At 44.0% G+C, this 25,706-nt stretch overlaps 1 long non-coding RNA gene across 1 annotated transcript in view; it reads right to left on the reverse strand.

Moving 5' to 3' along the window:
• The window catches only part of LOC103659171, a 217,985-nt gene that overhangs the window by 66,351 nt on the left and 125,928 nt on the right, over positions 1 to 25,706 (reverse strand). Inside the window, exons 7-10 of the long non-coding RNA XR_005833031.1 lie at positions 17,800 to 17,958; positions 13,684 to 13,747; positions 7,281 to 7,419; positions 785 to 860 (exon numbers count right to left, since the gene is read on the reverse strand). This is a non-coding gene — a long non-coding RNA (uncharacterized LOC103659171). The remainder of the gene's footprint in view (positions 1 to 784; positions 861 to 7,280; positions 7,420 to 13,683; positions 13,748 to 17,799; positions 17,959 to 25,706) is intronic.

Genomic DNA, 25,706 nt, shown 5'->3' on the forward strand with positions numbered 1-25,706 from the left:
GTGAGTACTTCTTGAAGCTTCTGTATGAAGCCAAATTAACAATGTGGATACCAATATGCCACCTCTTATAAAAATGCTAATTTCATTTAACAAATCGTCAACATTCATGCCTCTAGTTTGTGCTACTACTACCGAGACATGAGATGAGGAGACAAGTCACCTGTCTGGCAGCAAGTCGTGCAATCCCCAGAGTTTTCCAGTCAAGTAGGGTTCAAATGGAAAATGCACGTGTAAAGAAATGGAGGTAGGTAGAGGACTTTTCAGTTACCAAGATTCTGCTTGGTGTAAGCACTTTTGCAGAACAAAATGCTGCAAAGAGCCACTGTAGTGAGATTCGAGATACCAAAGGAAAAGGCTCTCATTAAAGAGCAGAGGCCAGTGAAATGTGGTCCAAAGCTCCTAGGTCCCGTGGTAGATGAGAAGCCAGTCAGGGGGCAGAAGAGGAAGAGAGCCGCATGGCAAGGGCAACAGAGGGCAAAGGAGCTGCAAGACCTCTGGGGAAATCCAAAGAACAAAGAGCATCCAGAGAAGGGGAAGTAAGGAAAAGAAAATAAGAGCCACAGACACTTGGTGGAGGCAAGGCCAAGAAAGAAGTCCAAAGAACATAAATTATCTCATGTGATACTTTTTCTAAATGCTTTGTTACATAATGTAGGATTCCCACTCCTACTCAGTTCTGCCAACCCCCCTCCTCCCCACACCCTCCTGCCAGGTCTCCCCATGCAATGTCTTCAGTAAACACTACCAAAAAACAAAAACAAAAACAAAAAAAAATCACACATACAGAAATCCTTGATGTTTGCTGAATTTCTCGACAAAACCACTGAAGGTACAATGTTCCAGATCTGGGTTGATGTAGCCTGCAACAGAATCAGGACGTAGCTGAGGGGACAGCTGATGCTGGGCTGGTTTCATACACAGAATCTAGCAACAGGGCAGAGCCAGGTTTTCTGGGGCCTACAGTAATATTAGGAGGATTACTATTTAAGAAAAAAATTCCACAAAAATACAAATTTAGCTACAGGGGCTTGGAAGGGGCATACAAATGAGGGTTACCAAAACTAAAGCTTCATTGGCTTCAAAGTAAACCTATCTCTGCCTATGATTTCCTAAAAGAAATACAAATATTGTTTGAGATTCTTCTTCATATAAGGCAAGAACCTCAGAACTCTGGATAGAGTGGAGAAAGGACGGGAATATATAAAAATAAAGCTGTTTATAAAGTCAATGTTCATCATTAATTATCTAAATCATTTTCTATATGCCCATCATTGACTCATTCTTTTAATTAAATGCATGTCTGATATAGAAACCATCTCATTATGTTACTATAATCAGATAGGAGCAGTTTATGTCATTACATTTAAATACACGTTAATTCCCAGTGTCAAAGTAAGTATATATAGAATGTTGATTGCATTGGTTTCCAGTTACTCTTATTAAGACTTGTGAATAATCTGCATGAATTATAGAGCATGTTATTATTATACTTATGGGTGTAAGTTAAACAGAAAGTATACTGTGCTTATTTTTTAAAATTCCCCTGACAATGAGGAATGCATGTCTAAGAAAGAAGAAAGAGGTGTTATCACAGCCAGCATGCTTTGACCACACAGCTTCCCTAATCTATGCCCTTCCTTCAGCTCAATGCCTTCCTTACCAGAATTTTCCACCAAGAATCCACACAAAAACATCAGGAGAAAAACATTAAAAGCATGTCTAAGATGCAGATTTTTAATCAGGATATTGTCTTTCTACCTGCATTCACGCTGACTTTGTGCAAGATGATAAGGCTCAAGGGACAGCAGGAAATGAAATGCCATTTGACAGTTCTGCTTTGGCACAGAACAGGGGATGCTGGCCTGGTCTCCCTTCCCCCTTCTTGGCAACAGCCTCGGCTTTTCCCATGAAGGGCCTTACTCCTTCCAGTTCTTCTGGTCCCTTGGGACTGTCTCAAGGGTATTGAAGGCACAGCATATGACCCAGGCCAGACCAACTGGACTTGCCTTCCTGGGAGGCTGTATCTATCTATAACAGCATGAAAAGCAGATAGAAGCCATTGGGGTTGAGTTTTTCCAAGGGCACTGTCCAGAGAAGACACTGCGGTGAATAGCCAACAGTTCCCTGGAGCCGGTCCAGCTCCCATCCTTCCACAGGCTTGGTGACTCAGCAATTCCTTAGCATCTGCAAGCTATCCAGAATCACTCCTACAAAGTCCTTCAGTGCTTAAGTAAGAAAGAGCTGGTCTCTGTTGCGAGCAACCAACGGGCCCTAACATGGAGACAGAGGTGGTGACCTCCATGAACAGAGCAGTCTATCCCTAAGTTAAAAAGTGGTTCATTTTCTGATTTTCCAGTCATGTTCATTTCTCTCAATAATCTTGGAGCTACATTGGAAGGAAATCTGAAAGCAGTCTTAAAAACAAAAAATCCCCTCCCCTCTTGAAAAAAAAAACTTCCATGAAAAATTTAAAAACATTAGTTCTTTTCATACTTCACCAAATCACCATACCATGTCTAAAACTACAGGCAAGATGCAATATGAGAATTGTAGTGTCTTTTATGGAAATTCCCAAAGGGAAATGTGGGGTATTTTTTCCAAGTGCTTATAAGGCTAAATGAATCTGGGGGGTTCAAAAATTATCATTCTTGGGGGACTTTAAAAATAGTTTCAAAATGTTTACTTTTTAAATTTGTCAAAAATATTTTCAGATTTGTATTTGTGTGTATATTTGGATAACCCAAAAGAGACTAATTTTGACAAATTGAAATTAGAAAGCCAGTTACCTCTAATGGCAGCCTAATTGCTTTATCTACTTAAACAACCAAACAAGTAGATAAAGTGAATTTTCCAAGCACAGCATTTTCCTAATGTGTTCACTACCAGCCTAAGAGGCTACCATAAAATATTCGAATATGCACAGAGGAAGTGAGCCCTCTGTGGAATCACTCAGAAGAGATCCCCAATTACCTTTCTATATGGGATCCCGCTAGAGGCCTGCCTTTTCTCTCAAGACAGGACTTAAATTCAACCAAACTGCAGAGGCTTCTGCTCTAGAGTCTTCGTGTAAATTTTCCAGAGGTGGACCAAATGTATTTCTAGATTTGTACATGAAAGCACGTTTAAAACAGTAAATCTATGTCCAGTATTTTACATATTCATAAATTGCTAATAAGTACAAAATAACCTTTGGCTTTTTCTGCCTATATTCTGGATCATTCAAATTAGGACAAACTGTCAAGAAGCAGTTTATCTTATCTTATAGAGACTGTTTACCAACCATACTTCAAGCCAGGGTGTGGCAGTGGAAAGTTTATAGTTTTAGCAAGACCTATAAACCCCTAGATAACATTTGCTGATACTAAGATTTTATGGAGATAATGTGTACTGTGGAGTCAAAGAGAAATGCAAATGATAGAAATCTTGGTAACACCCACATTTTGGGTCCTTCTTAGAAATCGAAGTTTAAGTAGAATATTAATTGAGTTTCATTAAAAGAGCAATGTGAGTTATAGGATAGGGAGTAGACTACAGACAATGTGGTTTTGTGGGTCATATAACAGGGATGGTACACATGGCCATGTTTCTACATGCCCCATCTCCGGGAATCAATCTTAGCTTGTTTCTCCTCAGTTCCCCCAAGTAAAGGTGTGAAGGTTTTATTTTCCATGTCCTACATTGTCCAGGGTGTCAAAGACCTATATTTTTGCTTTTGTATTCTGTGGATAGGGCTGGGAGTGACATTGAAATTTCTGGGTCCCTGTAAGGGGGGAGATCCATACTCAGGGGTTCAGACAGAGTTAAACAAGCATCACTGTTACCCATCACACCAGCTCTTGATGGAAGTCCCCACTAGATATCCACTAGAAAACCAGCTGCTGTGGCTCCTGGATGGCGATGGACGAGTGTGGCCAGGGCCACCATGACCTCAGTAGTGTTTGCATGGCAGAAGCCCCCAGAGTCTCAGCGCTCCTCTGCTCTCCTTCTGTGGTCCCTCCAAGCCTGTTCCTCTCATTGCATGGCCCACTGACTGCCTCAAGGGTCCCAATCCGTGCCCACTCCTCTGGCACAACCTCCCAATGCTGACCTCCCCGAACTAGTCTGCTAAGGCTCTTTATCTGTTTTCTTCCCCGTTAAGTATGTGTGTGCGTGTGTGTGTATGTGTGTGCATGTGTGTGTCTCACCCTGCTTCATGTCTCCATTAGCAAAGTTTTGCATTCCTCTAAATGACTTATGGTGACATCTTAGGGCACCCCACACAACCCGCCTTTCCCAGGAGGTGGCAACAACGTTAACATCTGGAATCCCCTTCTTCAGAGTATGTGCTGGGCTACCCAAGAGCACGTAGGCTGGACCTAAATCCTGGTGAAGGGCTCATGTGTTTCCATTGGAGAATAGCTATTTGTTTTCTCAGGACACTCTTCTCCCAGCATCACTGCCCTCATCCACTCCACCCAACCCAGACTGCTCAGCCTCAGATGTGGGCATGGCTTCCCTTTACAGCTGGGCAAGTTTTGAGGAGTCCTTGCTCAATAAGGGCAAGCGGCTGTCCTTATCGAAGCACAGAGAACAGGTCTGGGTAAAATAAGCAATGCAATCTCCTGCATTCCCTCCCCTCCCCAGAGTCACTGCATTTGTGAGATGTGATCACCTCATTTGAGAGGTAGTTTTGGCCACACTTTCTGGAACTTCTCTCACTTCCACCAATGAGATCTCCCAATTCCTAGCCTTAAAATCTCTTCCCTTGACTAATTATGGAGGCAGTCTCTCCTCTCAAAATGAAGACCCTTCTAATATCCCCAAGGCCTCCATACTTCTCATCAAAGATGGTACAGCATTCCCTCCTCAAGAAGAGAGTCAAAACTTTTGGCACCTTGGTGTCTGGAGTTGGGGTCTTTCCAAGCCCAGCCCTTTCTATGATACACACTCAGTCATGGGCTTATGGCAGCCTCTGTTCCAAAATCAGCAGGAATTTCTGAGAATTTACCTCTTTGCCACATGCCATTTTTCTCCTAGGGATACAACTCTGATTTCAGGCTGATTTGTTTCAATTCTCATCCAGGATTATATTAGTTTGTGGAACAGATGTGCCTCAAACAAGGACTCTTCAGAATTCCAGACAAGTGTCCCCGTGTAAGGGATATGAATTTCAACCATCACAAAAGATGTGTGTGCACAAGTAGAGATTTCTTTCTATCTTCATAACTAAACATGGCTCATACACTCCTTTTTTTCTCCTGATGATAAAAACATAACCATTCCACATGGATATTAAAGAACGTTAAATGTTTCAGTCTGAGCTGTGGCTGAAGCCCCAAAATCGTAGACACCAACCATTCTCACATTTCACTTCCTATCATGGGGTAGTGGAGAAAAACCAGTTATGTGACCATTGGCCCCTAACCCAATGGTGAGTATAAAGGGGGGGGGCAGTGTGGACTCTTTCTTGTCATCTCTAGTCAAGTGAGAAGAACTTCAATGGGACCACTGACAAAGCTTTCCATGCACAATGGGATCAAAGAATTCAATAAAGTTATGTTCTTCTCTCACAACTTTCTTGGCGTGACCATTCAGCATGGCGAGAGGCTTAGTCTTACTCCTTTAGGTGAGCTCTAGGGCAGGCCCCATAGGTTACCTGACTGTTCTCAGATAACGTCTAAAGTAGACTTGTTTTAGTAATTAATGTGTGTTTGAATGTAATAACCAAAAACCCAGATTTCATCCAGGGTTAAAGCGTCCACCTTCCCTAGCTCAAGCCCATGGTGAGTGGGAAGCCAGCAGTGAGGAAGAAGAAGAAGATTCCCCCTTTTTTATTCCGTCAGCATCTGGAACAAGCCCTCCATACTGGCTGTAGCTTCTGACCCCTGAGGACTTGGAGCATGGAAAGCAAGAGGAGTTAAAGGCAGGATAAAATATTGCTCAACTGGCACTAATCTGGGATTGGTTTCCACAGAGATTGGCAGGTGTTTAAAATGGATTTTTTCTCCCGTGGGTGTTTCTTCACAGACTCCTTGGCAGCAGGGCTGATGCCTGTCCCACATCTGTTTGCTCTGAGATGCAGGCTTTACTCCACCTGCTCTGCGTTTCCACAGGGCTGGTTTCTTGGGGTTTGGCTAGTTGGAGGCACTGAATGGGGAAGAGAAAGTGGGAAGGAAGGGAGAAGCCAGAGTACTTCTTTCCATCTCGCTTCACCTCTGGTGGCCCCTCCAGCTGTGGCTGTGCTGCCTTGGAAGCTCCCCTCCTCCTGAAGAGCCCCATTCATGGTCCAGAGCCCTTCCAGCAGGCCCAGCGCATGGGCTCCAGGAACACCACCTCTCACTTGGTCCTCCGACCTAAGGATGGAGTGGCTTCCTGCTCTTCCAGTCTCTGGATTACCTCTCCAGTCTCCATCTGGTTCTCAGCTCCTCTGTCACCAGTATAAACAATTCGCTGCAGTAAATTCCCACCACTGTAAACACTGGAAGGAGGCTCTTTTCCTAGTTAGACTCTAATGATGTGCTCCCACACATACACACTGATGTCCCCTGACTAGGGACCTCGCCTTCAATCCGCTGCCATGGCAGTGTAGTCTGGCTGGCCGCTTGCAGCTTTTCCCTCTCTCCCTGGTCACTGGGAACACTTGAGCATTTTTAGTGGAGGACTCCACTCCCTGCCCGTGATGGTCCTGGCTAGAATCTAAGATGAACCAACTGCATATATGCTAGATGTGGTCCTTGGGAAAAACCCACCATAGAAACGGTCAAAGGAAATCTAATTATTCCCTGTCTTAGGCAGGGTTCCCTTAAAAGCAGACTCTGAGACAAAAGCTTCTGCGTGAGCACTTGATTTGGGATTGTGATCCCCAGGAACAGGAGTGAGGAATGAGGGGGTGAAACAGGGATGCTGTATTAGTTTCCTATTACTGCTGTGTCTTACAACAGTACAAATGTATGATCCTGAAGTCCTGACATCAGAAGTTTGAAATGGGTCTTACAGGGTGAAATCAAGATGCTGGCAGAGCTGGTTTCTTTTGAAGAGTCTGAAAATAAAATCAATCCCCTTGGTTTTTTTCAGATTCTAGAGAATACCAGAATTCCTGGGCCTGTGACCCCTTTGTCACATCACTCCAACCTCTTGCTTCCAACATCATACCTTGTACTATCCCTAACTCTACACCTTTCTCTTATGAGACCCTTGTGATTACATTTGGCCCAACCAGATAACCCAGTATAATCTACCTATCTCAAAATCCTTCACCACATCTGAAAAGTCCCTTCTGCCATATAAGATAACATACTTACAGATTCCAGAGTGAGAATGTAACCGTCTTTGGGGTGTCATTATTCAGCCTACCACAGACACACTGGCCGCCTCGGTGGGCAGTTCACTCCTGCAGACCCTTCTCAGCGGTCTTAGGAAATCCGTCTCAGAACTAGCCATCTAGGGGAAGAGAGAGAGACAAAGTTATGTGGCAGCACCCATCCCCTGTTGATCAAGGTTGTCTCTGGGGTTTATGTCTAACGGCTACTATAAGGAACTGATACAGAAAGAAGCTCCAACAGTTGGACTAAAGCACCCAGGAAAGCAGTTAAAGAAGTTATTCTCTGGCTAGCTAGAGTTAGTTCTTACCGAGAGTGCAAACTCTTCTCAGAACACACAAGGGCGCCTAGAGCCTTGGCCGGGCAGATTTCTAAGATGTTGCCAGAGGTACAGAATCGGGAGCTAAACAACATAAGCTATTGGGGTCATTCGTGTTCTCAAGAACCACTGTCCTTTCATGAGGGGAGCTGGACTTGTAGAAGACATCAGGGCTGACTTCTCTTTCCCACCATTTATCAGAAATGGAAAAGTAAACCGGGATGTACTGTATGGTGACTAACATAATAAAAAAATCATTAAAAAAAAAAAAAAAAAGAAATGGAAAAGTACCTGTGTATGGAGACTGCTCGTGGCGCAGAGAGTATCACGACCACACTGGGAATCAAGAGTGTCAGCTAAGACAATGCTGTCTCACTTATCAGAAAGGCAAAAAGTAAGAGGAGAAAATAGACACAGTTTTGGAGAGGGTTGAAAAAATGAGCATTCTGACCATTTCCCGGGAAGCAAGAATTGATAGTTTTTTGAAAGGCAGTCTGGCCTTATCTACCAAAATATAACAGGTGCAGCCCCCTTGACTCAGAATTCTGCTTCCAGAAAAAAAAAAATCTTACAGAAATCCATAGACAAATGAGCAAAAAAATCATATGAAAGCAATTGTTACAACATTGCTTTGAACTGGAAATCGTCTGAGAAGTTGTTTCAGGAAAAAGAAAAGAGCGAGTTAGTTCTTTATGTACTGATGTGGGAGAGGCTCAGGATACATAAAGACAAATAAGCAAATTGCAAAATAGTGGGTGTGGTACGATCCCGTTTATATTTTACAAGATAGTATTTGCATGTGTGAAAGCTTAGTGTGATTTGACTATCACGTCGCAGCCCCGCTGTGTTACGGAACAGCCTTCGCATTCCATGGGCCCTCTCACGGCCAACGTGGCTTCACAGAAGAGAAGTTGTACCAAGGCTGCTTCCTTTGTGAGACTTCCTCCTTTGTTTATGAGTAAAATGTGTGATTAAGATGACGAATGAATATGAAGCCTTTGTCAATGAGAGTGCTGACAGCAATAAGAAAAGAAAATCCTTTCTCTTGAACAAAGCTGGATATAATCAATTGTTAGATGTGCCCAGTGATGTTTAAGTGTTGTTGCTATTAAAAGAGTTACTGAAACCCCTATAGGTAAAAAATCATTTTGCTTTAAAATTCTAAACTCTGGGGGGCCTGGGTAGTTCAGTGGGTTAAGCATCTGGCTTCAGCTCGGGTCATGATCTTAGGGTCCTGGGGTCGAGCCCCAGGTCAGGATCCCTGCTCAGTGGGAGTCTGCTTGCCCCTCTCCCTCTGCCCTCACCTCTACTCATGTTCTCTCTCTCTCTCTCTCACATAATTAAATAAAATCTTAAAAAACAACAAAAGATAAATAAAATAAAATAAAATTCTAAACTCTGGACTTCTAACCCCCTTTTCTATTAAAATAATTTATTACGTCATTATTTTTAAAGCAAGACAAAATGCCTGAAGAAGACAATTACTGAACTATAGCAGGACAAATTTATATATATTCCTAAAAACCTGGAATGTCTGACAACTTCAGGCTAAACATGGAGGATGGGACATGGAGGCTGTTCTCTTGCAAAGCCCCACTGAAATAAGAGTGGAGGAATAAAACCAAGATAGACACTCACAGGGACCGAGAGAAAGTAAGAGGATACAGCAGTGAATGGAAAAGACGTGTCAACGCATTTCTGGAAGAGGGAAGAGTGTGAAGGAACCGAGAAAGCTGAACAGCAAGGGCCTCTGTGGGTGGCGAGGGGAGGAAACTAACAGGAAGTAAGTCGTTTCATTCAACAAAACCCAGAAAGTCTCGAGCAGGCACTGAGGCACAGCTGCCTGGAAAAGTTAAGCAGGGGATTGCAAACAGGAGAACAGGAGCGTCTGCGAGCCTATAGGAGGGAGTCAGATCTCTAGACTCTCGTCCCCATCTGACACAGCCAGGCCATTGCTGCTGATGGGAGCTCAGAAACATACGGTGGCTTCCTTGAGCACTTTCCTGTCCACTAAATATTGAACTCCTCCTGTAAGGGAGTCGGGGGTAAGATACTCCCTGCAGCGAGCAGAGCAAAAAGCTTGGGACTGCCTCTGCCTCTTCGTGATCCTGGGAAAACTGCCACCATCCCAGTAGGAAGTAGGAGGAATCCAAGAAAGTGGAAAGGGCAGAGGAAAGGCTTGAGATCTTCTATGAGGGAGGCCAAAACCTTCTCCAGGGGAACCAGAATGTGGCTCCAAGACTGAGAAAGGAAAGCTGTTTAATGGGCATTATGCTAGATGATATAATGTCCCTTTGCAACTGGTTTTGCCCCAAAACACATCCCACAGATTTGAGAGAGCTAAAAAAAAAAAAGAGAGAGAGAGAGAGAAGGGGGGGAAAGACCATTGTCTACCCTGGCAGAAGGAAAAAAAATTTTTTTGTATTAATCTAGGATGGCTGAACACATCAAATTTAAATTCCAGACTTATACCCACTGCAGTCAGCAGAAAGGCCTGCCAACCCCGACAGCTTATTCGGGAAATACCCAAAGCAGCAAAATCCTAGAGCAAGCATGCATAGATTCCTTGTCCTGGGAATTAGCAAGAACGAAATCTGGAGACATGTGGTAGTGACCACAACTTCAGTGAGTATGCACAAGCCAATGACAGCACAGGCCGGAAAAGTGCCCGGAATTGCTCAATGTCACAGGAGAAATATTTTCCAGGTATGAGTTTTCTATTCAAAGCCACTCAGCTCAAGAGAGGTAGATCCTATCACACGTACTCACTAAACCCAGTTACAAAAGTCTAAGACAAGTCCCAAGAAGACCCACAATCTGCAAGAGTAAAGAAATTTAACTGAACTCGTGAGTGACGGTGAAACCTGGGTCACCAGATGGCCAATATCAGGATCTATCCTGATCCTGCTGTATCAGTGACCTATTGCCACCATACTGTTGCATACACAACCACAAAACCTCAGTGGCTCACAATAATAAATATTTATTTTGCTCACAGATCTATAGGCCATCTGGGTAGTCCTGCTGCTCTGGGACGGGCTTAAACGATCTTGGCTGGACTCACTTGTGGATCTGCAGCCAGCTGGGGCCGGATTGTCTAATGTGGCCTCAATACTCAGTTGGGCTATCTCCCCTCTGATTCTTGCAGTTTCTCAACCCAGCAGGCTGGCCCAGCCTTGTTCTTAAAGGAGGCTGGGCTCCAAGAGAGCAAGCAGCACCCAAAGCCTCCGGTGGCCGAGGCTCAGAATGGGCTCATCTTCACATCTGCTGCCTTTTATGAGACCAAGCGATTCACAGGGCAGCCCAGTTTCAAGAGTGGGGAAGTAGACCACCTTTGACAGGAGGTGCTAAAATTCTGCATTGCAGGGAGCATGGGAACAGGGAGGGGTGGTAAATGAAGGCCATTAAGGCCATTAATCTACCACACCAACATCTTGACATAAAAGGATTAGTTCTGTGAGTAAATCAAAACAAGTTGGTTAAAGGCAATATGAACTCCTAGAATGGGGGGGGGGGGATAGTGAGAAAACTGCTACAATCTGAATAAAGTCTGTAGTTTAGTTAATAGTAATATTAAGTTCCTAGTTCTGACAAATTCAGCATGGCTCTAAGGTGCTCACAAGAGGAAGAGAAGGACATAAGGAAACTGTACTGCCTTTGCAACTTTTCTATAGAATTAAAATTCATTCAAAATAAATTTATTTTTAAAGGGGCATTATAAAAAAAAGAACCTGGAACGCAGGCCATTTGGGCATACGGCCCCCAAAACTGGGTGTACTGCCGAGTCACGGAAAATGCTCCATCCTATATTCGGAAACTCCCGTGGCCTGGGAAAATTTGGCAGCATGCAGGGCACAAAAAGCCTGGGCACGTGGCTTGGCCAGGGCCACGTCTCTGCAGACCTCCCAGGCAATAGCCACGCTGAGCCTCTGGCTTCAACAGGGGCGGTGCCAGTGTCCTTTCTCAGGGTGTCTGAGGGGCACTGACCCAGCTGGCAGCGGCGGTGGAAGCAAATGCCACATGGCCACAGGCCTGCAGTGCCTGGGGACTCTCTTTTTCTCCCTTTTCAAGTGAGTGAATTCTAGTCTCCTTCTGAAATTGTGAGAGTGACAAGGTGCACTCTTCTTTGGCCTGCGTATCCCTGAGTCTAATGGGGAAACCGAATGAGACATAGAAACACAGGATTGCGGTACAATGGGGTAAGGTCCAGGGAGTGGGCAGGTTCCCTCCCTGTTGTGCTCTCTTCCTTCAGGAAACCCCAGCCTCCTTCCAGGACGGTCAAGATACAGGTGTCTTCCCCATCCCCACTCCTCTGTGCCCCAGTGGTAGGCACATAACATCTGACCCAGACCTGGTTACTCGGAGCAACCCTCCCCCTGGGCACTGCAACTGCTCAAGGGAGAGGCTTTCCCCAAGGTGTGCTAATCAGACCCTCTCTGTCATATATGAGATAGGATCTCTGGGGGAAGATGGGGTTCTTTCTTTCTTTCTTTGATACTAGAAGCAATTATAAAAATACAGACTGTCGGAAGCTAAAATTACCAGAGGGAAGAACCAGGCTATGGAAAGAGAAAATCATCACAACGTAGCTGGAACACCTGGATACAGCCAAGCCTGAAGCCAGAGGCACCTCTTAGAGTTCCATACTTCTGGCCATAATCCACTTTGAGTTGGGTATTCTCTCACTTGTACCCACAAAAACCCTGCCTAATGCAGAGATCAGGACCTGCAAGTGGGGTTGGGAATTAACAGGCATCACAATGCGGATTTGGTTGAGAACAGGTGGGATGCCAGGCAGGGAAGGTGGCCTTTTGGGTTCTGGGAGGACAACAGGGCTTGGTAAGTGGAAGCAAAGCAGCTGGGCAGATTTTTCCTATTTGTGTTTTGGGACTCAATGCAGTTCATCTCTTTGTGTCTGGGGAATCAACTGTGACAAAGTTGAAGTGAGTTGACCCCCAGTTTCACAGACTTTGGGACAGTTCCCAAAATTCTCGAAACAAGCTAGCTCTCTGACGGCAGAAAGGGAAAGTTCCACAGAGCCTCACCAAAGAGATTACTTCTTCTCCCGCAATCCTTATGAAGGTACAAAAACTGATTTTTCTATTTCCAAAGGAGGTCACATCAGGATGCAGGAAGAGTTAAAGCACAGGGGAGACCCTAGTTCCCAGGTCTTTAGCAAACACTTCTGCATATATACTCCCTGCCCCCCAAACAGTTATCATTTCCCCCATTTTAAGAAGACGTCCATGAGGATGAACCCCACAGCATTATTCCAGCCTACGGTTCCAAGGACAAGGACCAAGAAGCACACGGGTGAAGACTTACTGCTGAGAGACAAACCCCGAAAGCAGGTAGGACTCCAGAACCATGCCGTAGTAGGACTGCTGGACTTAGTCCCCAGCCCACTGAACTCCCAGAAACCGAATACGCTGGCCTCCCTCTGAGATTTCAAGGCAGTGTCATTGCCCCAGATTCCCCAAGCCCTGCAAACAGGCTGGTGATTGATTGCTCAACCCCTAAGGCAACCCCCAGGCCCCCAAACCTGCAGTAAAAGAAAATGGGCTACAGTTCTCCAGCCGTTCTTCCTGAACTTTATGGGTAAATTCGAGGAAAGGATTACAGGAAGTCACATTTCAGTCTGCCTCTGGCTGAAGCCCCAGTGCAGTACGGCTGGCAATAAATCGGAGGCTACATTTTCATCCCCATCTGGCTTGTGTCTACCCCACAACTGATTCAGAATTAGAAGAAAGAAGGGTAAGTAATTAAGCTCTGCCTCAAACCCCAGTACCAGGGGCTGGTACTTTTACCCCACAGGCTTTAGGGAACAGGAGGGACCTATCACCAGTTTCAAGCAGGTTCAAGGCAGATAAAACTCATGGTAGGGTTTGTGAAGGTAACCGTGACAGCACGGTGGATTGGTAGGAGAAGGGTGAGACTGCAAAAATGAACCAAAAATGAGTAAGCGGCAGCAACAAGAAAACGACTAATGGCTTAAACAACAGAGCTGCAATGAGCATGAAGAAGCAGTGGGGGACACGGAGGTTGTGCAGAAGATGAAAATCTCACCAGTAGAGGAAATACAGCAAAAGGGCACATCCTGTAAGCCAGCACCCAGATGAAACTCTGTGGACTGTAAATGGAGATAAGTCACTCATTTTGTTTTTGTTGGAGGGAAGGGAGCAGCAGACAGCTGGAATCCTATCTGAAACAGAAGGAAAGATTTTAAGATCCCTGTTTGTTTTACACTTGAAAAGGATTTGTCCTGAAAATTGCCAAGCTGTATAGATGCTCTTAAGGGATCTTGGCAAGATGTACACAAAAGAATGCCTTGGTTGGCTTACCCAAACAGAGCCCCCTGGGACCTGACACAGGTGTCTGGGAGCCACCAGCCCCACGGCACAAGGCTTGAGGTTAGATAATGAGGTTGATGACATTCCTTCTGGGCTCCCTTTATCCTGGATGAGAGCACAGTGCTAAGTTACCCTAACGGATTCGCCTGCCTATAGAAATAGGCAGACCAGACAGATTTGAAACACACTTTCGTGATTTATAAAAGCTGGAAGAGATTATTACCTGCCCAGAGGAGTGTAGCATCCATCCAGTTCCCTCGATATTCCTTCCCTGACTGGGATTCTATGAAACACTGCATTCCTTTCCATATGTAACCTTAAGGTTACGTCTGTAACAACTGTCACAACCTCATGACAGTCTCTAGAGAGTTCTTTCTCCCAGGGTGCTGAAAAAACACCCACTGGTCTCTCGGGCAAATGCAGATTCGGTTTGGTAGTAAAAGTGTGTCCGTCATACAAGGTTGATGGGAGGATTAAATGAAACCTTGTGGGGCACGTGCTTAGCTTAGATCCTGGCATATAATGAACAATCACATTTGGTGGCGATCCCCAGTTACATAGAACACAGAAAAGTCTGGCTTTAGCTACAAAAGGATTTAGCAAAAAGACACTTTGCTGTTCCAAGTATCCAGGAACCCACCCCTACACTTTCACTCCAGTCTCTATTTCTTCCTCTCTTGATGCTTCTCTGGAATTAATATATCAGAAGAACTCAGGCACATAGATGCTTAAATTTAATTAAAAAAAAAAACAATAAAAAAGAACAGCTTAATGATAATCCAAACCCCACCCAAGCATTCCTTGGCTGAGTGCAAGATTATTACTCGCTAGCACACTTAGGATGCTCACCCTTTACCAAGAGCAAAAATTATTTCTCATCAGCAGCAGGAAGACTGAAAGTTCTTTCCCAGAAACAGCTTAGAGCTCTTTCCCCGACTTGGCCAGCTACACTTGAATTCAGGGTTTCCGCCCTAGAAAGAATGCGGTTGTGTCCAAGTGGGATGAGTCACTGAATTCTAAGCAGAGACGTTTTCATCCCTTTAAGAGGAGCAGCAGAGAGTTCCATGTTTGTGGTGAAACAGTGCTTGGAGGGGACCAGGATGAGAGCCATCCCATGTCACATCCCCTCTTCCAAGTCCTGCAGCTAGCAGAGGAAGGGACAAACTGACGGGAGAGAAAGAAGAGTTGGACTCTGGCAACAGGCCACTTGGCCTTGTGGATTTACCAAGAAAGAAAGGTCCTTGAGCAACGGTATGGAACACGAAGCCCCTCCAGGATGCTCATAAAATGTTTGTTGGCTGCCTCTCGGGAGCCCTGGGCCTCCTCAAGATCTGCCGCCCTGCTGGCCGCCATAGCTCTACACGCTGCATCCTATCTCCACCTTCTTTGGACTCTCTCTCTAGAAACTACACTGTTACTTTTGAGATTTGCAACAGTTCACTCTCTCCCGGACATCAGTCATGTGAAAATGTGCTTTCGTGGCATAGTTTGTTGGAAGAATGAAGTTTTCAGAGGGACTTAGGAAGATGTGAATCACCTAAGCTTTTTTTTTAATATCATCATTGAGGATGGACCCATTTAATTTTGTCAGTGCTCTCCTACATAATACTCCATTGAATGATCATCCCTACCTTGAGAAAGGTCAAGTCATTATTAGTTCCATTTGATAAAATCATGTAACAGGCATGTTATGAACACCTACTAGAATTCAAGCTGCCTTGCCAGGTGCTTTGGGAAATATAAAGCTGAGTAACACATGGTCCCCGCTCTCTAGTAGCTTTTTTTTTTTTTTAATTTTATTTATTTATTTGACAGAGAAAGAGAGAGCACAACAGGGAGAGCTGAGCAGAGAGCCCGATGCGGGGCTTGATCCCAGGACCCTGGGATCATGACCTAAGCAAAAGGCAGACGCTTAACAGACTGAGCCACCCAGGCACCCCTCTAGTAGCTTTTAATCAAGAGGAAAGACAAAGCAAAGTGAGCGACGAAAAGCTTTGGGTTATTTCCCATAAACTCATGGAAAAGCATGGAAGGACTGTAGGCAAGAGCATGACACAATCCTAAAGGCATTTTAGAGAGCTCCCCCTGCTGGCAGGAGGACGGAGAACAGATTTAAAGGGAGCAAGCAAGTCTGAAAGCACTAGGGTGCTACTGCACCAGTCTAGGCAAGATACAAAGGAGGCTCAACCTAGTGCTTGGAATCCAGAGAGAATGCAGAAAACGCATTAAGGGATGTTTTTGGTCAGGGAAAATTAGTAGGACTGGTGGCAAATGATTGATTGATGGGGGCTGCGGAGGGAATGTGCAAAGGAACATCACACCTAAGCCTTCAGCAGCTGGGTGGGATGCAGTGCTGTGGCAGAGATGGACAAAGGCGGTTAGGCCAGGCCAGGACAAAGGAGCCTGGGAAGGCTTCAAGGAACAATGACACCCCAGTGGACAAGGTTGGCAAAGCAGGCTAGGGCCGTCAATGCCAAACATGGAGTTTGGACTTCAATTCAGTGAGCAATGGAGGCTTTTAGGCAGTAGAGCCACAAGATTGAAGCAGTTCTCTTTGAAAACTAACCTGATCAACAAAGAGACTGAGATTTCAAAAGGTTCACTGGTAAGACAATGAGTTAGTGTCAGAGATGAATCTAATATGCAGGTCTTTGGACTCCTGGTCCAATCCATCAGAGGAGGAAGCTTGCTGGCTTCTCCTGCCCCCAAGAAGTCTTCTGCCCTTACTGCATCCTGCAGCACTTACACTCAGCTTGGGCCCAACACTTAGCACGCTAACAGAATGGATGGCTACTTGTATTTAGTATCAACCCAAGAAGGTTGTTCTAATCACAAATGCGCAAAAATTAACTATAATTGTTAAATGTAGATAATAAGACTCCTTCAAAGGTAGGAATCTGTGGGAATTAAAAGGGTGTGGAATACTGTAAAAATAATAAAACGGCTTGCAAACACAAGTTAGTATTGTATAAGACAACAAAAGTAAGAAATACATTTTACTGAAGTTTTATTCTGTGATAGCAATTACTTCAGCCATTATTTGGTCTTCACAAATAATTGTGTGGTAGGTGAGGAGGCTCGACCAGGCTAAGGAATCCCCTGACTGCCACGGGGCAGAGTCATCATTTCAGCCCAGCTCTAACTCCAGACATTTGGCTTTTAAATAGTCTGCTATCCTGCCCTCCCCGATTGTTGGCGAGGGAAAGTTTGAAAGAAGCTAGAAAGAGCAAGAGAGCTTATTTTTATACAAGGGCACTGAGCAGTGATTTTCTCGTGGCTGCGTAGGCCACTGTAGTAGACAGTCGTCTTTTACCCGGAGCCACAGTGAGAACCTACCAACACTGGTCACGTTCCCATTGCAATTTTCCCTACTACTTAGGAAGAACAAGATCCTGTAACACGGGAAATAAAGACTGGGAAGGAGGGTAGAATGAGAGGGGAGTGGGCTGCCGTTAACGTCACTTATTTTCAATAAACACTTTGATGAACAAAACACCCAATAAATGAAAATAAACGAAATTCTAGCAAGTGCATGTGCGTTCTGCATGCGTGTGCTTGTTGCATGTACGTGCTCGCACAGAACTAGAGGGAAAGAGCTGGAAAACCAAACAGCCAGAGTCAGCAGGAAGCAGTGGCTTTCCTGTTCACTTCTCGGAGCTATTATTTTCATGACACAAGATGCTGTGTGTTGGCGCTTCCATTTTATTAAGGCCCTCGGGTAGATTTTTTTTTTTTTATGAATGCCATTATTTTAAAGTAAATTTAATAAAGAAGTTCCCATGGGAGCAAAATGATGAGTTTTTTAAGCGAATATTTTGTAATATAACTTTACCTCAACATCTCTCTTTACCATGTTTCTTCATGACGAGGCAGTGAATTTTAAATCTGTTCCTTTCGGAATCCATCTCTTGAGCAGAATGAAGGTTGCGTTTAATGAGATGTAAGGTCCAAAGGAGAGGCACTCCCGTGCTGGGTTAAACATTCATGCTGGCTGGGAAGGAATTAAGGAAAAAAGGAGCCATAAGAAAATACTTAATCAAAGCAACATGACTACAGCAAGCAAAAATTAACTTTTTCCTAGTACTGATTCTTTAGTTTTTACCAATTATTGAGCCAATATTCTCAGTTTCATAGCACTGTCTATATTATATCAAGTATTGGCCTGTTGTAATATCAAATTAGGGATGATATAGTCAGTGGGAGTCATGCAGTCAATCCAATCAGCTGCAAAGCAATTCATTATAAATGACGATTCCAAAATGAACAAGTGTCATTCAGAGGAGGAGAGACAGAAGGGAAGGATAAGAATGAAGGAGTAAGGGCAAGGAACGGTGGGGGGGGGGGGGGATCACTTCTAAGCCCGAGACATGATTCCTTATGGAACAAGGTGCATGTTTCACTTTTATATTTAAGTTGTTAAAAACAGATAAAACGAAGTAGTTTAAGAAAAAAGAAATGAGTAGTAAACCTCAAAGATGTTATTCTTATAGCCATTTAAAACTATAGTTTAAGTAGATAGAATACAGAGTGAAATTAAATGTTTTCCAAAAAAAAGAAATGGAAAAAATCAAATAAAGCAACATGATAATCTCAATAATGTGCTGACCTTTAGAATATATTTTAAGCAGAGACGAAGACTTAAGGGTAGCTTACTCCAGAACACTCAAATCTAAAAGAAAAATTATTTATTGACACAAAAGAATTATCTAAGATCATACATTGTTCATCATGTTTTTCTTTTTAAGTGAGACAAAGATCCTTAACAGAAAAATAAAAGAATTTTTATCGTCAGTATGTCAAATGAGTTGTTAAAGAAAATAAAAAAGATTCAGTCTAGGAATCACCAAAAAAATTATAAAAAATTGGGACACATGGGTGGCTCAGTCGGTTAAGCATCTGCCTTCAGTTCAGGTCATGATTCCAGGGTCCTGGGATCAAGTCCCATATCGGGAGCTTCTTGTTCAGTGGGGAATCTGCTTCTCCCCCTGTCTGCCACTCCCCCTGCTTGTGCTCTCTCTTTCTCTCTCTCCATGTGTCAAATAAATAAAATCTTTTTTAAAAAAATTAATAAATAAATGAAAGAAATTACAAAAAATTATTTACAATACCTCTTCTTTCGTGCTTTTTCTATAAATAGTAGTTTTACATTGGAAAGTTGAAAGGATTTACTATAGAATCATAGATCTAGAAAGAACCTGTCTAAAACTTCACATTCTTCTAAACAGGAATGATTTCAGACCAGGCAAAACTTATTTCTATTTAACTTTTTCTTAGGAGTCTCAGAAAAGGAGACACTACAGTCTTGAAAATGCCTCTCAGTCTATTCCCAACAACCCTGAAAAATCATTTTTAACTCTAACATGACACCAATAAAAACACAATAATCAACTTTCAGAAAAGACGTTTTTCCTAAATATTGCCTTTGGAAATTATATTTTTTCCTTCTTCTCCTGATTAAAAAAATACAAATCAAGGTATTTGTAACCTATTTTTCTAAAGCCAAAAAATATTTTCAGATAAGTAAAGGGGCCAGCCGGTCCACGGAGGAGCCTGAGAAAGGCCCAGACAAGCATCAGTCTGGCTCCAAGGAGACCCTGTGTCTGCAGGAAGCAAATTATGAAGGGACTAACTCACCTGGTGAATCACCACAGCTACTCTGCATCTAGAAATGTCAGTGCAGGAAAAATGTAACACTCCTGTGCACGATCTGTCGTCAGGACCTTCAGCCCTAGACTTGAAAAAGGCCCTCTGCAGCCCAGCTTCTTTTTTTTTTTTTTTTTAAAGATTTTATTTATTTATTAGACAGAGATAGAGACAGCCAGCGAGAGAGGGAACACAAGCAGGGGGAGTGGGAGAGGAAGAAGCAGGCTCATAGCGGAGGAGCCTGACGTGGGGCTCGATCCCATAACGCCGGGATCACGCCCTGAGCCGAAGGCAGACGCTTAACCGCTGTGCCACCCAGGCGCCCCCGCAGCCCAGCTTCTTTGTATCAGAGAACAAGAAAAGCTGAGAGAGATCTCCCTCCCTTACTCAGTGCTTCGGTGTGAGGTGAGGGATGTTCACGAAACTCACTGTGATGGCCATTCTGCTACATATGCATACATCTAATCATTATGTTGTACACGGAAAACTAATACAAGGGTACATGCCAATTATATCTTCATGAATAAACAAACAAATAAATAGAACTAGGCTTAAGCAAAATATGGGTTTCAAGAATCTTAACAAGAGAAAGATTATAACACGAGTAATAATAAAAACCAGAGGACAGGGGAAAGCTGGAGGGCATATGCTGATTTTCTAACTTACGGAGCCAGGAGTCCATTGACACTGTCTAAAATTTGAATCTGTAGTTTTAAAAAATGACTACATTCTATGTTTCTAGCCAGGTGCCTTGAGAGCCGGTTTCCCTCACCACAAACATTTCTGAACATTTCTGTCCCTTTCCTGCAGCCCCAACTCTGCCTGGGGTCTCTGACGGGGGAGGAGCTTGGCAGCCTGGAGGTGGCCCCAGGAGGAACCCTCACCGAATGAAGGGCAGGGGCTGGTGGATACTACCGGGCAGAAGGAAGCTTCTGAGGTGTGTTGTGCAGTCCTTCAGAAGCTGCCCGATTCCTCAAAGCCCGAGTTCCCCTCACTGGTTTTCCTCCCTCTTCGTCTCACCTCCAACCAGCCCCATCTCACAGTGCTCCTGGGATCGGATCTCAAAGTATCAACTTGCCCTCAAACCCTTGTCTCAGATTCAGTTTTTGGCAGAAGCCACCTGTATTACTCCGCTCATATGGCTATAGCCAAATACTAGAGATTGGGGGGCTGAAACAACAGAAATTTACTTTCTCACAGTGCTGGAGGCTAGAAGCCCAAGATCAAGGTGCCACAAGGGTTGGTTGGTTTCTGGTAAGGCTTTCTTCCTGGCTGAAGATGGCTGCCTTCCTTCTATGTCCGCACACGGACTCCGCTCTGTGCACAGGCAGAGACAGAAATCTCTCGTGTCTCTTCTTTCTCTCAAAAGGATGCCAGTCCTATTGGATTAAGCTTTACCCTTATGACCTTGTTCAACCTCCTCATAGACCCTATTTCCAAATACAGTCGCATTGGGGGTTAGCACTTCAGTATATGAACTGGGGTTTAGAGAGGACACGACTCAGCCCCTAACAGCATCCTAAGATAGGACCTCATGGGGAGGAGACATCAGCTCCATGATGCTCCCATAGGGACTCTCCATCCCAAGAAAAACAGCTGCTTAACTGGAGTCAGTGGAGGGTCAGGTGAGATGTCCCACTGTCTGGCTGCAAGGCTTAACCGAGCTTCTTCAGGAGCCACGGTCCGGAGAGCGATGGCAGGACACCATGGCTTATAGATCCCCAGCCCTTCTTACCCCCTCAGCGACAGGAGGAGCATCCAGGTAGTGGCAACAGCAGGAAGTCGAGGGTCCGTGTACTCTCACAGAAGAGAGAAGGTGGCAATTTCTCAAAAGAAAGCCAAGAATAGAAACCTTATGTTTGAATCCAAGGCCCAACACCCAACAAATGGAGGGTATAGTTCAAAAACTTAGAGTACATACATATTCTTTTTTCCTAAGTGATAAAACCGTATTTTCCTCTTTTGCATAACACTAATAACATCCAATTTCAAGGTCATGGTGAATACATGACATTACAGATACCACATGCTCAGTCCAGTGCCCGAGCCAGTTGCCATCACTTGGTAAGCGTGACTTCTCTTTACCTTTCCACAAATGTGCGCATCTTTCTCCCCCTCCCCTGGAGACTGGGACTTAGACTGGTCTCTGGCTTAGCCTGAATATATCATTCACAAGGGCTTTATTATTGTTTACTGTTGTCGCTTTTTAAAAACTACCTCTAGGTTCTTATGTTTCCAATCAAATTTTGTTGAAATGAAAACAAAAAATTTTTGTCTTTTTCCATGGACCTCTTAAGCTTTCTGATTTCTACTAAAATGAAAATTTGGGGTACAAAGCTATGCTTTAACTGATTTTGGGGAAAAAAAACCAAGTCTACTTCAAGTATGTATCAGTGTGATTGATCTATCTGGTTTCTACATTGGAACGAGGACTATCCATAAGAGACTGCTCCCAGAGCTTGGCTTGGGGGTTGGTCAGGTAACAGCTTTCGTCAGAGGAGAGCCCTGTTTCACAGGGAAGACAAGGCACAACAGGAAGAGGGGCTGACTCCTATTTTAGACGAGACAGAATTATCCCCATTGCTTTTCCTCTTACTTAGTCAAGAGAGATCTCTGTTTCTGTAAGCCAATCTCATTTTCCAGTTCTTTGATCTGTTAGCATACAAAGAACATCTACTTTTCCTTCCAAAGTATTTCCACGTTTCAAATTCCCATCCTGCAATGATTTTCCTCTCCTCCTCTCAATTCATCCATGTATTTCTCATACATTTCTCTCCCTCTCCAAAGCCCACCCTTGCCTTTTCTTTTCTTCCTCTTAGCTTGCTACACCAAAGCCATTCCAGGACTAGGCTGTCTCTATGATGCCTTCATGACAATACAGTGAAAATCTCCATGACAGCTGGTTCCCTGGATGACACACAGATTTTAACCGATGTTTGGTATTCCGCTCACACTGCTCTCGGGGCCTCGCTGAGAGGGTCTGTAGCTTTGATAAGAGCGTTCCTTGACAATCTCCACAAACACTTCTACCTTCTACCCTCCTGACTTCTCTAAAATTAGCAAGAGGAAAACTGTGGTGATCCTAGTGGAAGGATAAAATAGGCCTGGTAACAATAAACAAATTCCCGCGTCGGTTGACCACACAAAATATTCAACCCCGACTTGCTGAGAGCAGCCTGGTGCTGCTGGCAGGCTCCAGCAGCCCACTCTTCCGGAGCACGCTTGCAAACTTCCCTGACCACAGCCTCACAGCTCACAGCAAACAGGAAGCAAAGGGAGCCACCACATGCAATGGAGGGAGAGCCCAAGCCACCAGAAAAGCTCAACACCAGACTTCCAACATCGGCCCCAATGACATCCTGTGCCTTTGTCAACTAAGCAATTTGAACTCTCTCAGTCTCTAATGGACAGACCACAGATAACATCTTCCCCCTGCTGTCACCCAGTGAAAGAATTCTGTTTGTAACATTCCTGAAGCTTAGTCACCCAGCCTCTGCTAGACTATTTGCAGAAGGCCTTGAGGGACAATGGGCAGAGTCTGCTCCCTTTTCACATCTCATTTTGATCTCTTCTTCTGCTAGAAGATAGTGGCTGGTCCTTCCCTCACTCTCAGTTAGACATGTTTTGTGGGTCCTTCACTCTCTTAGTTGCTCTATTCTTATTACACTTGGGTTTCAAAGCTGGTTTCAAAGCCAGAGGTGTTCACAACTCCAGCTAGTATTATTGACAATATTACTAATACAATATTACAGATACATTATTATCATCTTCATCATGGTAGGCAATGGCCAGGGGCTTTCGAAGTGATTATTTAATATTCCTCATTACATACTGGGACACATATTAGCCTCTAGTTAGCTCCCACATTCTGATTTTTCTCAAATAGTTGGGCAGGCACTGAAAAAAATCACATTCATTCTCTTGCAAAATCAAAACATGTCTTATAAATGTCAGATTATTTCCCAGGAATTTCTTGTTATTTAATATTACACCATTCCTGAAAAGAATCATCAGCAAGAACTAAGAAGCAATGAAATTTAATACAAGAAGAACTGGAGGAAAATGCATGTTAAAATGTGTAGAAAACCTATGTGACAAAATGAATCAGACACAGCAGAGAATCACATTGACGTAAACACGGAAACCAAACTTTTTTAAAAAATCTGGTTACGTGTCCATAAGCTAGAGAGCAGCTCTGTAAGCTCTGTAGATATTAACAAAAGCAGCAGACCCACGCCCGCGTCCTGCTTCCTATATTAAGTGGGCAAATACCGGACACTGTGAGGTCCTTATGCTTCAGAATCTCTGCCTAGCAGGCTGAGAAGGGGGGAGAAATACAAAGAAGGCGAGAAGGAAGGAAAGGTAGGAAGGATGAAATCAGCAACAGAGCTAACCAAGCCTACTTGCCTCATACAAATGGCATTTCTACCAAGAGAATAGAAAACGATGATAGAGCGTTTCCTTTTCAATAACCCATCTATCAACAGCCTCTGTTGTGTAGCCGCTGTAATGACTCATGCTGTAATTAGTAAAACCTTCCCTATCTATATTCTCTCATGTGAATGTGCAAAGAAGAACATCATGTAAATACCCTAAAATAAGACAGCTCTCCGAGACGTAAGCACACACCCAAAGCTACCGTTGGACAACAGAGAAATAAAAAGAAAGAAGAACTGTTCTTTTCTGACTTCAAAGTGTGCTGGTTTGGTACAGGGAGGGAGAGTGATCTGTGGGTTTGCGCTTTTTTGTTTTGTTTTCCAGAAGATAGCATCTGCTGAGAGCCTTTTAAAAATGGAAAGAGAAGCTCCTGCAGGTTTCGCAGAGACAACGTGAAGAGCTGTCTTTCCTGAATCACAAACAGCAACAGATAAAAAGGAGAAAGTAACTAAAGGTCATCACACACTCACGGCCTTGTGAGTTTGGGGCTTTCCTTTTTCCTTTGGCCACCACACTGCTGTCCGTTTACGTGTTGTTTTCTTTGTGGAATCGAGAAAAACAGGCAAGCCAAAAGCAATTATTTTCCAGAAGCTTTGCTTGTTTAGTGTCATGGGAATTCGAGGTTGTTATCTGGTACATTTGGGAGTCACAGCAAAGGCTCCACAATGTTTATGGATTTCTTCTCCAGTTTGATGTTTCTACCATCCTCACTCTTCCAGATGGATTTTGGTTGCATCTGTCCGCCTTCCCCATGGACCTGAAAGGACAGCTAATGTTCACTGTCCGAGGCTGCCCTGCCCTAATCCCAGAATCATGTGAGCAGAGAAGTTTCAAAACATAAAGGAAGCAGGGTTTTTCTCAAAGTCTTATTAATCATATTTTGAAAGGCATAAAAGACTTGACAAATTTTTCTTATTTTCTGGTCAAGTGAAAAAGAAGGTCTTGGCACCATCAGATAAAACTTACTCAATTTACATCCTGCCATGTGCCCAGAACTATAACCAGGCACTGCAGGGGATATGGCATTTTAAAATACAAAACATGGTCTTTGCTTCTGCATAGTTTAAAATTTAACTGAAAAAAAAAAAAGAGAGAATAATGAAAAGACTGCAGGAAGAAGGAAAGTCTCAGGAGGGACAGAAAGTCCAGCAAGACCTTGAGCCAGCAGATTTGTGGCGAGCTAGAGAGAGGGGACTGCGGCCTGGGAAGAGCACGATTAAAAGCAGGAAGGAGGGACCACTCTGAGAAATTTCAGGCACACCCAGTAAACCTTAGAAGAAGCAAGCAGAGAAAGCCAATTAACATGCTAAAAACAAGCCTCAATTATTTTAATTCTAGGAAGGGGTCATTTTTCTGCTCATTAGGGCATCAAATGCTTTGGAATAGATGTTTTATTTTCTTCTCATTTGTCTCAAGTTTTATTTCCTTTAATGTACAAATTCCTGGTGGGAGTGGGGGGGCATGGGCGGTGGGGGAGTTGTTTGGTTGCTTGGTCGGTTTGGGTTTGGGTGGTAAACAGCAAGCAGGACCTAAAGTAGTGCTTCCTCATAAGCAAGTACAACCTCTTTTACTGCGGAAACCACACGGGAGCAGCCCGTGTTCCTCACACCACCTGCCCACCCATACTGCCCCATCTAATAGCTGGGGGCTGGGGGGGGG

Source organism: Ursus maritimus, unplaced genomic scaffold (genome assembly GCF_017311325.1).
Source record: "Ursus maritimus isolate PB19 unplaced genomic scaffold, ASM1731132v1 scaffold_10, whole genome shotgun sequence".
NCBI lineage: Eukaryota > Metazoa > Chordata > Mammalia > Carnivora > Ursidae > Ursus > Ursus maritimus.